The following is a 13754-nucleotide window of genomic DNA, read 5'->3' as shown; positions in this document are numbered from 1 at the left end:
AGAGAACCGAGAAGATGGAATGTCCGAGTGATAGTCTTGACCGAGTTTCTTGTCCGGGATCCTTGCTTGAACCGAAAAGAGAAGGAGAGAAGGGTTTGTTGTTTGGGGTTTCTAGTTGAGAGAAAGAGTAGAAGTGTATGTGTTTGTGTGTAGTGCCAAATGAAAGAATGAGGGAAAGGTTGGGTATATATACAAGGGGTGTTTTCGGGTTGGGCTTGGGGTTTCGGCCCAAACCGGTTTCGGCTCAACGGCCCACTCGAGACCGAGTGGCCCACTCGCAACCGCCCGGTTGCGAGTCATGGTCTCGGGTCGTGGTTTCGGCTCTCATATATATATATAATACATACATACATCACATATCATGCACAAAGGTCACGTTTTCATTTAATAATATTTATATACACAAAATATTACAAGGTGATCGTTCGGAAAAACCTCGAGTGTCACAGGAGGTTCTAGGGTTCCGGCGAACAGTTTTGCTTCCGGCGATGGAAACACCAACAATTCACGGCGGTGTTCTTTCGTAGCGGTCGACTTTCCACGGTTTTGACGGAGAAGGAAGTAGGATTTTGGCTATCATTAGCGGTGGCGGCAGGAGGATTTGGGATGCCAGGGCAGACGATTTTTTGTAGGTCTACCATGCTTCTTCTGCGCCACACACCCCCTTCGTCTCTTTCTTCCGATATTCCACATATTAGAGGAGATCGAACCAGCGAAGAAGCAACAAAGAGATTTCCGCAGAATCTCAGGTAATTTTGTTTTCTCACAACCCTTAAAACCATCAGTATTCAAAATAAAAACCAATGATGAAACATATACTGAAGAAACTGAGTCAAAGTCGAGGTCTGTGTTATGTCCAAATCAAGTTGAGAGTTTCTATCTCTCTTTTTGGGTTACTTATGTGATTTCAATCTATTTGTTAATCCCTAAAAGAGAATTTAGGGTTTTTACCCCACCGGTGAATATATGAACTTACGTATTGCTAGATTTCAAACTTAATTTATTTGTTGTGGCCGCCTCTAACGTGGTGGTGCCTCTCTCGGAGAAAGGTTGCTCGCAGGTAACAATCTGATCCAAAATTAATGTCTTTCGGATATCGTAAACGCTATTTGTATGCTGATTTACTTTCTCTTAGCTATTTTAGGTTGCAATGAAGTGCAAGGACGGGATGTACGAGAAAGTGAAGAAAGAAGTACAGAATTGCGAGACATCAATTGAATGGAATGAGACAGTGGTGAAGAGTTTCTCTGCGAATGGGTAAGGACATAACTGATTGGATAAATTGTGATTCCATCTCCAACTGTAGATGCGAACTTTAAACTTATGTCTGAAAATTGATTTGATCAACTCTGACTAGATATGGTCAAAGAGAACCAAGCTTGACTGAAAGAGATAAATTGGAAGGTGAATTGTCTTCTTCCCGTGGTTCATAACAATGAGGTATAACCCCATTTCAAACACATTATCTTACTTTAGTTTGATTGAAAGTATATATATTAGATGGATTAGGGGATTATGACAAAAGGATGTTCTTTTATTTGCTTACGTGGAGCAAAATCTTTCTCAATCTGCTTAATACGTTATTGATGTTATTTGTTTTGTTATTTTCTAGCTTTTACAGGTTGCAGTTATTTGCTAAATCTACTCATGATGTGCGTGATATATTGAATGAACAACATAAAGCACTAGACCTATTCATGTGTGAAGAACTTTGCATCTATGAAGCATGGAGAACTTTGAATCTCTGAAGAAGCAGGTAAATTCTTCACCCATAAATCCATATATTAGATGTTTTTAGTGTTTAAAAAAACCCCATTACCAAACATGGAATAAGCCTGAAATACTTTGCTGTTTATTGCATTTAGCCCCCAAAAAAAACTAAACAAAAAGAAAAGAAATAATTGGATCTTCTAGATATGAAAACACTGGCTTCACTCCGGGAAATTTGGGACTTCCCCACTTTTGCAAAAAAGGGTGTAGAATAGAGTCGTAAAAAAGATGGTTTCATATGCTATAATCTATATATTCTGCCTTCTATGATTTCGAGTAAGTAGCTAAGAGCAACATGACTTTATACATGAAAAACATAAATAAAACAGGTATCATACCACGGCGTATATTCGCCAAAACTACCCAAGTATGATGGATGTGAGTTACAAGAAGCAGATAATGTACCTAACATCACTTAGGTATCCGCAGAGAAAATACGAACAAAAGATAACACTGATACATGATACACTATTGACATAAATAATTATGAAAAAATATGTCAATTTGAATGTTCAACAATTCCATTCTATTTAAGGCCCCATCGGTACTACAGAATAGAATACAAAATTAATTATCGAACAAAACTAAGGTCTAAATTAAAAAGATTACTTAAGCTACTAATATTATAATGACTTGGGTAACTTGGAGTTGAAATACTAGGACTTTTGTAGGATTATATAGATGATCCATCAAATTGTAGTCTAATTTTTTTGTGCGACTTTTATGTGCAGGTCAAACGTGTTGGGTTACATTAAGTCGACGAAAATCAAGCAAATGAAACTCCTTTTTGGAACCCACCACTTTTAACAGTATAAGTGGAGGATGTGTTCCTTCTATTTGGAATAGAATGTCTTCTTACTACGTTTAATTTAGGCCAATTATGTGTTTGATATTCTTTTGGTCATATCTCGATTTAATTTTTTTTATTTGTTCTTTTCCTTTTGCTTTAATGAGTGTCGATACCGAAACAAACTGATATCGATCAAATTCCCGTCGTATAGCTGAGAAGACCCGGCACAACGCGCCAGGTTTGATACCACTAGTTAGTTTTAAGGTAAAATGGCTCTGTATTGTTGAAAGGTCAAACACGTTATTTGTATTATGGGCTATATACTATAATATTCATATTGGGTGCGTGTGACTCGTTACACTCCTCCTGTTACTTTCTCAACTCACCAATCAAGATTAAGCACACCTCAATGTCTCTTAACAGCTTGTACGTGGTGCCCTATTGGTTGTACGCATATCTGAAACTAGTATTTTTTTGACCGAGAAATCAAAACATATTTATATAGTTTTATGTTTTTCATGTTTAATATATTATTTTTAATAGCTGGGAAAAGAGTAGAGACAAGTGGCAGTTTTTTAAGGGATATGTATCTCGAGGAAACTACAAAGAAAGTATGCCAGTTATTATTATTTTCTTTTAGAAAATTATTGAGGATATGACTTGGCAAAATGAACATTTTAAATGCGTGTTTTTAGGGTTAGAGGTCAAAGTTATATCAATTTAAATGAAACGTTTTGTATTCTGAAAAATTCTAAAAATCTAGTAAGGGTATGTTTTGCATGAAGCTTTTAATAGCTTTTAGAAGTTTTTACCTTTAATCTTTTAAGAAAGAGCTAATACTTAATAAAAAGTTATTTTTGGTTGAAAGAGTTTGAAGCTTTTAGGTTAGAAGATTTGTGGATTCGTCCTGATGATCGATTCCTTAACCGTTGAATGCTTAGAACGCGTATCTTGTGCAGAATCTAAGTACATGTGTAGATCAGACACAAAGAAGTAATTAAACTTGTTTTCTATTGATAATATGAAAGTTCACAACCACGAAAACAAACGAGTAGAGCTTTGCCTCTATAATGCTCAAAGTTACATAAAACAAGACCCTACACCTATTTATAGTAATAGCTCATCCGTAACTATATATCTCCGGATGGACCTGCATCCGTCCGAATGGGCTTGTGCATTCGTCCGAATGGACTTGGAATCTTATGTATAGGCTTTGACCTCCATTCGTCCGGATGGCTTTATGTCCATCTGTATGGATGGACTTCAACACATATGAACTTTATGCTTTTTCTCTAGTTCAGCATCAGTTTTGTCTCATCTGTTTAAGCTATGATACGTGATTGACGGAAGCGATAGACATACTGCACTCACAGACTCCCCCTTGGATATTGTTGCAGTCAATCTCGTAGCTTTCTATCTTCTTTCTCTCTGAGTCTTCCAGAAGAGTTGACATCTTCAGCACAACAGACTATCCCTTTTACTCTAACAGACTCCCCTTGGATATGCTTACAGCGTCAGCTACTCCCCCTTTCAGCAGACTCTCTCTCCAGGCTCCCCCTTTCTTTAAGTTTCCAACAACTTTCAGGATCAACACCTGGCTCTTTGATTGCAAGCTCCCCCTTGCTTTGAGCTTTTCTCCATACTCCCCTTTAGACTCAGCTATCAGGATCGTAATCTGGCTTATCATCTGACATTTCTAAACATTCATGAGAGAAATTTTTAAGCATTTTAGGATCGAGAAACCTAGCTCTTATCACAGTCATTTTTACAATCAAAGCTTTTCAGGTTCATCTAGGATTTGTAACCTAGCTTTATAGCAGGAACAAATTACCTGGCTCTCTCCTCCTATCAAATAACTTCTATATATTTGACAATGAAAGAATCCTAAACCCTCTCAGTTAATCATCCAAGTCCAAATTAATGACCTTGGAGATTTCACAAACTGTTTTTGATTTTTCGAATAAAACCTCAAGTTTCAAATTAATAAACTTATTTATTTTTAGAAACATATTCAGCATACCTAGACTTTGAAATTCAGCTTTCAGACATCGGTTGTCGAAAATAAAGTAAAAACAAAATCTTTTTGTATTTTTCAAAGTTTTTGCTAAAACACACTGAAAATCTTTTTGTAATTTTTTCCTTTAAAAAAATGCAGTAAACAAATGTTTACAAACATATTTTTGTATGAGTTCGCGTCAGAGGATCATATCAGTTTATGACAAATCACTAGCACCGTTGACCTTGATAGACTTCAAGTTTTAAACAATTCACTTAGATTGTGAGTAAACTGATCCACTTAAATTTTCACACAAACTTCAGTTGATCCAAGATACGAGATTTAGTGTTTTAAGAACTTAACTTATTCGCGTGTCCCACCTCAGAATATACTCCCGTATCAAGATTCCCTAGATTCAGTCTTACAGGTGGGTATACTATATTGATATATCTACTCTGGGTTTATGCGAGGCCTTGAGAGCTCAGGTATGAACTACCGTTCAGTCAAAGAGATGATTGTTTTGACAACATCTGTTCTAAGGGGAGATTGTTGGATCATGTGGACACCGCCAAAAGAACATATGATTGGAAATCCAAAATAATCTACAACAACTGATCACCAATAACAGTGCTTAGAAGAAATGCTCCCCCAATGACAAAGGCATCAACATCTGCTACTCCAAAAGTCTGTTAAAGCCAAAGTTTGCCAAAGAGAAACATCTGATGAAGACAAAGTCTGCTGATACAAAGGTCTGCCAAAGGGAACGAACCTCTACTTGAAGGCAAAGTCTGTTGAAGCAAAAGGTCTGCTATGGTTCAATAGAGATTAAAGCTCAACATATGATTATTCAATAGATGCTGCTCAACAGATTTTTTAATGTAACAGTGCTTAGACTATTAGAAAATGTTAGAGTTCGTTAGGTTGTTAGATGTCACTATCTAGGTGACGTCAGCCAACATGCTTCAGATATTTGATTTGTACTATAAATAGAACAGTGCATGTACTATTCCATTTATCATTTTTCTTCTTGACATTTTGTACGAACAAATAGGAGTGATCAGGCTGAGGGGGAGTTTGTAATTCTCATGCATACGTGAATCATTGTAATTTCAATATTTTACAAAAGCATGATGATGAAAGAAAATCTTCCATTGTTGTGATCAAAAGTTTACTATTCCGCTGCATATTTCCATATTTGTTTATCTTCTTACATTGTTTCATCTTAACTATTCACAACAATTCAAACTCATATCCTAAGATATACGATCCGTATTAGACTACTATACGGCGGAGTTTTCGTCTATATGATAGGTCTATACGATAGGTAAAGACCCCCTAATTTATCAATTAACTCCTTGTTTTTTTAGAATTTAGGGGACCTATACGGATGTGTAGGTCTATACGATTCGTATTAGACTACTATATGACGGAGTTTTCTTCTATACATTCATATAGGGGTGAAGTAAAAAAATTTAGATTTTAGGTTTTTGTCGTTTCGAGCGTATGTTTTGTCATTACGTGTCATTTTATGAAGTATATTTTCTATACGTGTCGATCTAATGACATTTAGTTCCATGCGGTGTCGTATTCCATGATTACGTGTAATTTTGTTTGGAATCCACTTATACTCTAACGTGTCGTACGGTATCATAACTTGACATATTTTGTAATGAAATATCGGATTGTGGTGTATATTGTCTATACGTGTCGTGTTATAACGTATTATGGTGTATTATGTCTCTAACTGTCATATTGTTCCGTATTATGGCATATTATGTCCATACAGTGTCGTATTTTTGCGTATATTGTCGATTATCGTATCCATTAAACAAACAAAAAACACTTGAAATACGTTATACAAACAAAATACCTATAAAATAAAAAATTAACCTATATGATACATATACGGAACATTTACTACACCTATATATGCTCATACGAGACCTATACCTCACCTATAATATAGTATACTATACTACATCGTACGATATATATAGGGGAAGATTCATTTGAGAAGAAAATTTAATTGAGAAGAAAAAGAACAAAGGGTAATTTTGTAATACATTAAATAGTTTTTTCACTTATCTCATTTTGTAGGATCGGTTTTCGACTCCCGAACGATTGCGTATCGACACGTGTGACGTGCGGAATCTGTACACGTGCATGGACTGAACACGAGAACGTAATACAAACGTGATTCTATTCAATATACGACAAGTATAAAGCACCACGAATCACCTTGAGCACTTTCTCTCTCTAGACTCTCTATCTCTCTAACATTCAAAGCTCCAAGTCTCTCAAATGGAAAAAGTCCTAAAACTAAGACACTACTCTCCTATTTATAGGCCAAGGGGTTTAATGAGACTTCTCATTAATTACAATATTGCCACCTTGTCTTTTCACTAAATATAACACTATAATGTCTTGATTTCTTCAGCATCTGCTACGGACTGGATTGACGGAGGCGACAGACATAAATGTACTAACACACTTATTATCATTTTTACTAATTAATTAGTCATAATGACTATTATCCTTCACACTAACTTTTTTTGCCTACACACATAAAAAATTATCATAAATATTTCGAAATTCATCCTACACGTTGAAATTTATCCTACACAACTCGTAATTTATTTTACACAACTTGTAATTTATCCTATATTTTAAATTATTTTATTTTATTTTATTTTTTTGAAAAAATATATATTTTGAAGATAAGTTACAAATTATTTAATGTAGTTAGCTATTAAAGAAGAAGCCTACAAATTAATAACCTATGTAGATTTACCAATGTACCCTTATAGTAACATTAAATACTTATATTAAATGAAGTAAAATAAAGCATTCTTATTAGTAGAAATTTATTCTTTTTTCTTCTTACAAAAAATTTCTTCTCATTTGAACTCTCCACTACATATCTATATATACTAATAAATGAGATGATTTTGGTCATGTGTCATGTGATGGTGGAGCATTTTTGCTGATGTGGCATGTTAAGGTGGATTAGAAGGTGATTTTGGGAGGGAATCCATCTCAATTCTCAATACACAAGCCAAAATTCTCAAAACACAAACCAAAATCAATATAGACGCGGGATCTGGCTTTAGTCGGGTCAGATTTTTAGGCTTCTAGATATGTGGATTCGGATCTACTATAAATTCATTTTTTTATTCGTTTTTACACACCGTCTTTCATAACAACAATAGAAATAGGGTTTCTTCTTCAATCCCTCTGCGCTCCTCCATCAATGTGTGAACCTGATTGGAGAACATGCTCCTTCTCCATGATACAACATCGCAAACACTAATTCTTCAAGCTTAGCCTCTTTGTGTCTAAAGATCAAGGTACGTATCTCTAAACCTAATTCATTAAATTCATTAACACGTATTCGAAATCCCATAGTTTTGTTTATGATTGTTTGGATCGGACTAATGGATCACCCACTTCCACCTTTTTAAAACATAAACACAATTAGGGTTTCTTCTCCATCTCTCTTCCGCTTCTCTATTCTCCATGGCTCTTAGATGCTGCTCCGTCAATGTGTGACCCAAAAGTAGAAACATGCTCCTTTTTCATCATACAACATCGCAAACCCTAATTCTTCAAGCTGAGATACTTTATGTCATAATACAACAACGCAAACCCTAATATTACGGATTTTTGATGTGTTGGTGATGATGTTAGGGTGAATACAACCATCAGGTATTGCATCTTTTTTTATACATGTTAATCTGTTTCTTAATCTATTATAATTCACTGATTGTTATAAATTAATCCGATTGAGCCTTAAAATATTGTACTGCGATGAAGACGATTGGAGTATGTGATGGTGGTCTTACAGCAGATCTAGGGTTTAATGATGATTCCAGGAGACGGCTAGGACTAGGCTTATGGTGCGAGATAGGAAGGGCGGCTCATCATGGAGGTGGTGTTGGCCGATAAGATTTTGGTTGCATCTTATATGGTGGAAAGAAGCAAACCGATTGAAAAGGATTTCCAGCGAAGCTTCTGGTTCCCTCAGCTCAATTTATACTCTTCTATACGTTAAAGTCACATTTAGATTAGCCATCTTGATCGAAGAGGTATTTAAAATTTTGCTTTAAATGTCATCTAGTTCCTTTTTTTGGCTTTATAACTTTCAACCATTTTTCTTTAATCTTTTGAGGATTGTTTACAATTGGAATGAGTGATAGGAAGGTTTGATAACTGGTTTTGATTAGCAAGTTTTACGCAGGTTATTATCTTTGGCTATACTCCCTTTAAGCTCCGGTGTATCTGGCCGCCATTCTCGAATAGGTCGTTGCTGATGTAAGTTTGGTTGTTGTGTTTTCTGATTTAGAGTGTGCTGGTTTTGATTAGATTTTGTAAATTTACCCTCTTTTTCCCTTGATTGTAAAATAAAAGACTATTATTATTTTTTGGTTAGATTTTTTTTGTAATATATTGTCAAACTATGGGCGTATTGATTTCTTATCCAACTAGCTTCCCGTAGTGCAATGTTTTGAGTTGATGAAACTGATAATTTTGCACCATATACATACATATTAATTAAAGTTTTGTTTGATACCTAATTAAAATTTTTGCTAAAGTTTGTTACATTTGTGGTTTCCCTTTCGTTAGCACATAAAACTGATTTAGAGTAACTTTCCGTTGAAGGGACGAAGGTGTGGTAGTGTTCTGGCGGTGGAAGCGGTGCTGGCGCGGAAGTTTACAGGTTCCGGTACTCCGGAGTGGCCGTGGATGAAGCAGTTGAGGGATGGTTGAAGACTGACACAGTAGATATGGTTCAACGAAGGCACGCAGTAGGCCGTCACGTGACCTACAGACCGGACGACACATCAGCCGTGAGTGGGGATGCGATTTGGGTTGAAACTTTTGCGAATTCATGTATGCAGTAAATTCGTTCATTTTCAAAGGTATATGATTCATATGTATATCATACATTTTGAATGTTTTTTATTTTTATTTTACTGAAAATTCACCTCAGAACCTTTTTTTTTTGTTTCATTAGGCTTCGAATTTTACATTTAGCGTTTTCTAAAATTTATTGTTAAGCAACTATCCATTAGTAGATATAGTAGGTACTATAAATAAACAATTTGGATTCTTTTTGTGCTCTGTAGATTTCAATTAGAGGCAACATGTTCGGAAATTTACTTAGCTAAAATGGAAATGGTTCAAATGGGTCAAACATGTTAAAAGTTTCCTAAAGTTCTGATGTTTTGATAATGTTTCAGTTGTTCTGGAAAATTTGTCAAAATCCAATTTGATAAGCACGGGAGAATATCAGGAGCAGCCATAAGGACCTATCTTCTAGAAAGGTTTCGTGTTTGCCAAATAAATGACCCTGAGCCCAACTATCACTGCTTTTACCTATTATGTGCAGTACCACAAGAGGTATCGTGTTTCGTAAATCGTAACTAAATTGTATGCAAAATATTTTTATTACCTGATGTTATATACTCTTCTATAATCAGGAAATTGAGAAATATCACTTGGGGAACCCAAAATCTTTTCATTATCTTAACCAGTCAAAATGCTACGAGCTTGCTGGTGTAAATGACGCCCATGAATATCTTGCCACGAGGAGAGCTATGGATGTTGTTGGAATGAGCAAAGAAGAGCAGGTATTTTGTATTTCCCTAAGAAGTTTCTTTTTTGTTTTTTTTAATAAGAGGTAGTAATTTTAACCCATTTATGAGTAAACTGGTTGGTTGATTTCGGTTAAGTGGGTAAAATTTTTGAAATAGCTAAAATGGAAATGTGTCAAATGGGTTAATTTAAGAAAATGAGTTAAAATGGAAACGGGTCAAATGGGTTAATTTAGGAAAATAAGCTAAAATGGAAATGTTGAAAAGCACCCAAAGTGTATTTTAAATGCATAAAACCTTCTAAATCATTTTAATACGAACTGCATTGTAATAATATAATTTTCTTAATCATTAATCAACAGTAAAATTCCACAAAGAAAAGACTATTTACAGGATTTTTAGAATTATTACCTTTCTCTTACTCTTACAGGAAACGATATTTAGAGTTACTGCTGCTATTCTTCATCTTGGCAATATTGAATTTACCAAAGGGAAAGAGATTGTTGATGCATGGAATGTCTGTTGACTTCGTCTAAATCAAGTCTTAGGTCAAGACTGGTCAAATTAGGAGCTAGAAAGTCAAAATTGTATTTTATGATTTAGTTTCGCTTGTATGTACTCTTAGCTAGAAGTTCCGCTTATATGTCATTAGATAGGTTCGCTTATTAGGTAATTGAGAAGGTTCCGCTTATGTGTTATGCACTATAAGCGAAACCACTAGGACTATAAATAGTAGACATAAGCGAAACCTTGTCATTCATGCATGTACGTTGAAGCGAAACTGTTGAGAGCATTTGGTACCGGAACTCTGTCAATTTGTAATCAGAATGCAATAAAAAGAAAGGAATTGAATAGGAAAGCTGTTGTTACTTCATTTACGTTGATTTCGCCTTCGTACGTGAAGATGAACGTTCTCTACTGACTATTTAGGGTCGGAACACGGTCCAACAAGTGGTATCAGAGCTCAGGACGAGGAGTTCATACTACTACAGCTCGATTCTACCGATTTCTCTGATTTCTACTCACTTTCTCTTATACTTTATCGATTTGAAGTGGTTCCTACGGTTGAAATGGCCTAAATTTTGACTATATCGTGTGATATACAGTAATACAAACCCTAGAAAGTTTCAAGTTAAAATTCGGACTAAAACATGGTGAAAACTGGTTAGAACTAGGTTCCGCTTGTACGGACTTCGAAGGTTCCGCTTGAAAATACATAGTTCCGCTTGAAACGAACTGAGAGTTTCGCTTATTCAGACAAGTAGTTCCGCTTATTTGTGCATTTTCGCTCATAGGTTTCGCTTGAAGGAACATAGTAGTTTCGCTTGTAGTGACAATTAAGTGGTTTCGCTTTTCAGTCACTGATAGTTTCGCTTATCCGGATTTGTTGGTTTCGCTTATAAGGACAACTTGATAGTTCCGCTTATAAGAACACTTGTAGTTTCGCTCATTTGAACCATATTGTTTCGCTTATACAGACACTTCTAGTTTCGCTTATCAGTCAAACACCGTTTCGCTTATTTGTCACATTTTTCAAAATCTTGAAAATTTTTCTAAGTGTTGGTTGTTTTTGCAGGTACATTCACGATGGATGATATTTTCTTAAACCCATTCAGCGACATGTACGCGTTTGCTGGAAATTCCGGAAATGATGATACATCGTCAAGCAATGTGAATGAGAACCCTCCGAAAGAAAAGAAAAAGGAAGCCTGGGAATCGGAAAGTTAAACCCCCAAAGCTTATGGCTATCGAGGAGTACAGTAGGTGGTCCAGAAAGTTTGAAGATTGGATGATGGCATTTGCATTTCCCAGTTGGAAGAGTTTGAAAACCGGCTATGATCAAGGAAACAAAAATGGTGAAACTTTATCTTCAGCTGATGAGATTGAATCGTTTGTAGCTGAGCAAAAATGCGTGGCTTTGTTGTTCCAGTCTGTCCGGGAAGACATCATCTCTTTGATCGATTATACGAATGCAAAAGATCTTTGGCAAAAGTTAGAAAAGAAATGTTTAGGAAGTACTGAAATTGTAAAAAGTAAAAAGAAACTTCTTAGGAAAGAGTTTGATATGTTTGGTTGTCTTAAGAATGAGTCAGTTTGTAAAATGATAGAAAGGTTCGGTCATCTGAAGCTGGAATTAGCAAGACATGGTATCAAATATTCTGATGAAGAACTTGTTGACAAACTGTTCGATTCATTACCAGACGAGATGGATTGGAGATATTATGCGCTGATGTTGAAGAACACTATTGCTCCTGAAAATTTGAAACCAGATTTGGTGATTGAGAGACTTGAAAGTCACGAGTTGGAACTGAAGAAGACGTACAAAGTCAATCACTCATCTTATCAACAGAATTTGGATCTGTACTATCCGAAAAGCATGATGCCAAAAGCAACTTCTCCTAAAACTGCATTTTCTACTGAGAATGTGTCGACAGCAAGCAAAGAAAGTCAAAGCAGTCAAAGCAGTGGAAGTCACAGTGGTTATCACGGTGGATCTTCATCATCTGCAAGTCATTCTGATGCGAAGTTTCAATGCAACATTGCAATAGATTTGAAGAATGCACAGAATTTTGACGAGGAGTCGGCTAAGCAACAAATGGTTTTCTTAGCGTCGGTGTTAGAATCGTATGAAGGATTAGTAGCTGGGAAGATAGGCAACACAAACCTAACGAAAGAGGACTATGACCAAATAGATCCTGAAGAAATGGAGCTAATCGATATTCGTTGGGCTATGGCTAGTGTTGTTCGTCGTGCTCAGCGTTTCAAGGAAATAACGGGCAGAAAATCAATTGGTGGTCCGTCTACAAAATTGGGTTTTGATAAATCCAAAGTGACGTGTTTCAAGTGTAAGCAGAAGGGTTACTTTAAACGAGAATGTAGAAACGCGTATGCTGATGAGTCGGAGAATCCTTTCAGAGAGGATTACTACAAGAAGGCAATATACCATCAGAATAAATCTGAGCTGCCTACATTGATGCAGAGTGAAGACAACAGAGAGAAATCTAGAGCTCTTGCAGTGATTTATGATGATGAGGGGTATGATTGGAGTAAAGAGGTCCTACCAGAAGAAGATGCGGTCGGTTACGCATTCATGGCGAAAATTGAACCTATTCCGTGGAAAGATGATCGTACTAAAGAGCAGAAGTATAAATACAGAAAAATGATTTCTGAAAACAAAATAATTAGACTTTCTGGTATCTATCTGGAAGCGAAGAGAGCGAAAAGATGGGATCCGGACAGGGAATGTTATCTTGATCCGTATGGAAACATTGCCATCGACCACAAAACTCTTGATCTGGAAGCCTTAATCAAGGAAATGAAAGATGAGGATGAGTATTGGCAGAACAAATGGTGGGGAACTCCAACTGAGAAAATGAAAGAAGAAGAGAAAGATGAGAAAGAGAAAAAAGAGAAAGAAGAGATTGAGAAAACAAAGAAGATTGATACTGGAGTTATCGATACTACGCAAGAGTTGACTGCAGAGAACCTGAGAAAAATGGCTGACAAAGTGCTGGCTGCTAAAGCACTTGAGGTAGACTCTAACTCCGTGTCTGATTCAAAAGGCCAGGTCAGTCCAAATTCGTCAACGAATGCGTCAGGTAAA

The 13754-nt window shown here is 36.1% G+C and overlaps 1 long non-coding RNA gene across 1 annotated transcript; it reads left to right on the top strand.

Annotated features, from left to right (window-relative positions):
- Positions 1-806: 806 nt before the first annotated feature.
- LOC110870834 lies at positions 807-1442 on the top strand. The gene is made up of 3 exons (XR_002553283.2): positions 807-1060; positions 1145-1257; positions 1358-1442. It is a non-coding gene; the product is annotated as an uncharacterized LOC110870834 (long non-coding RNA).
- Positions 1443-13754: the final 12312 nt, after the last annotated feature.

This window comes from Helianthus annuus, chromosome 11, assembly GCF_002127325.2.
Source record: "Helianthus annuus cultivar XRQ/B chromosome 11, HanXRQr2.0-SUNRISE, whole genome shotgun sequence".
NCBI classification, from domain to species: domain Eukaryota; kingdom Viridiplantae; phylum Streptophyta; class Magnoliopsida; order Asterales; family Asteraceae; genus Helianthus; species Helianthus annuus.
Note: the sequence above shows the minus strand (reverse complement) of the source record. Positions and strands in the feature narration are given on the sequence as shown.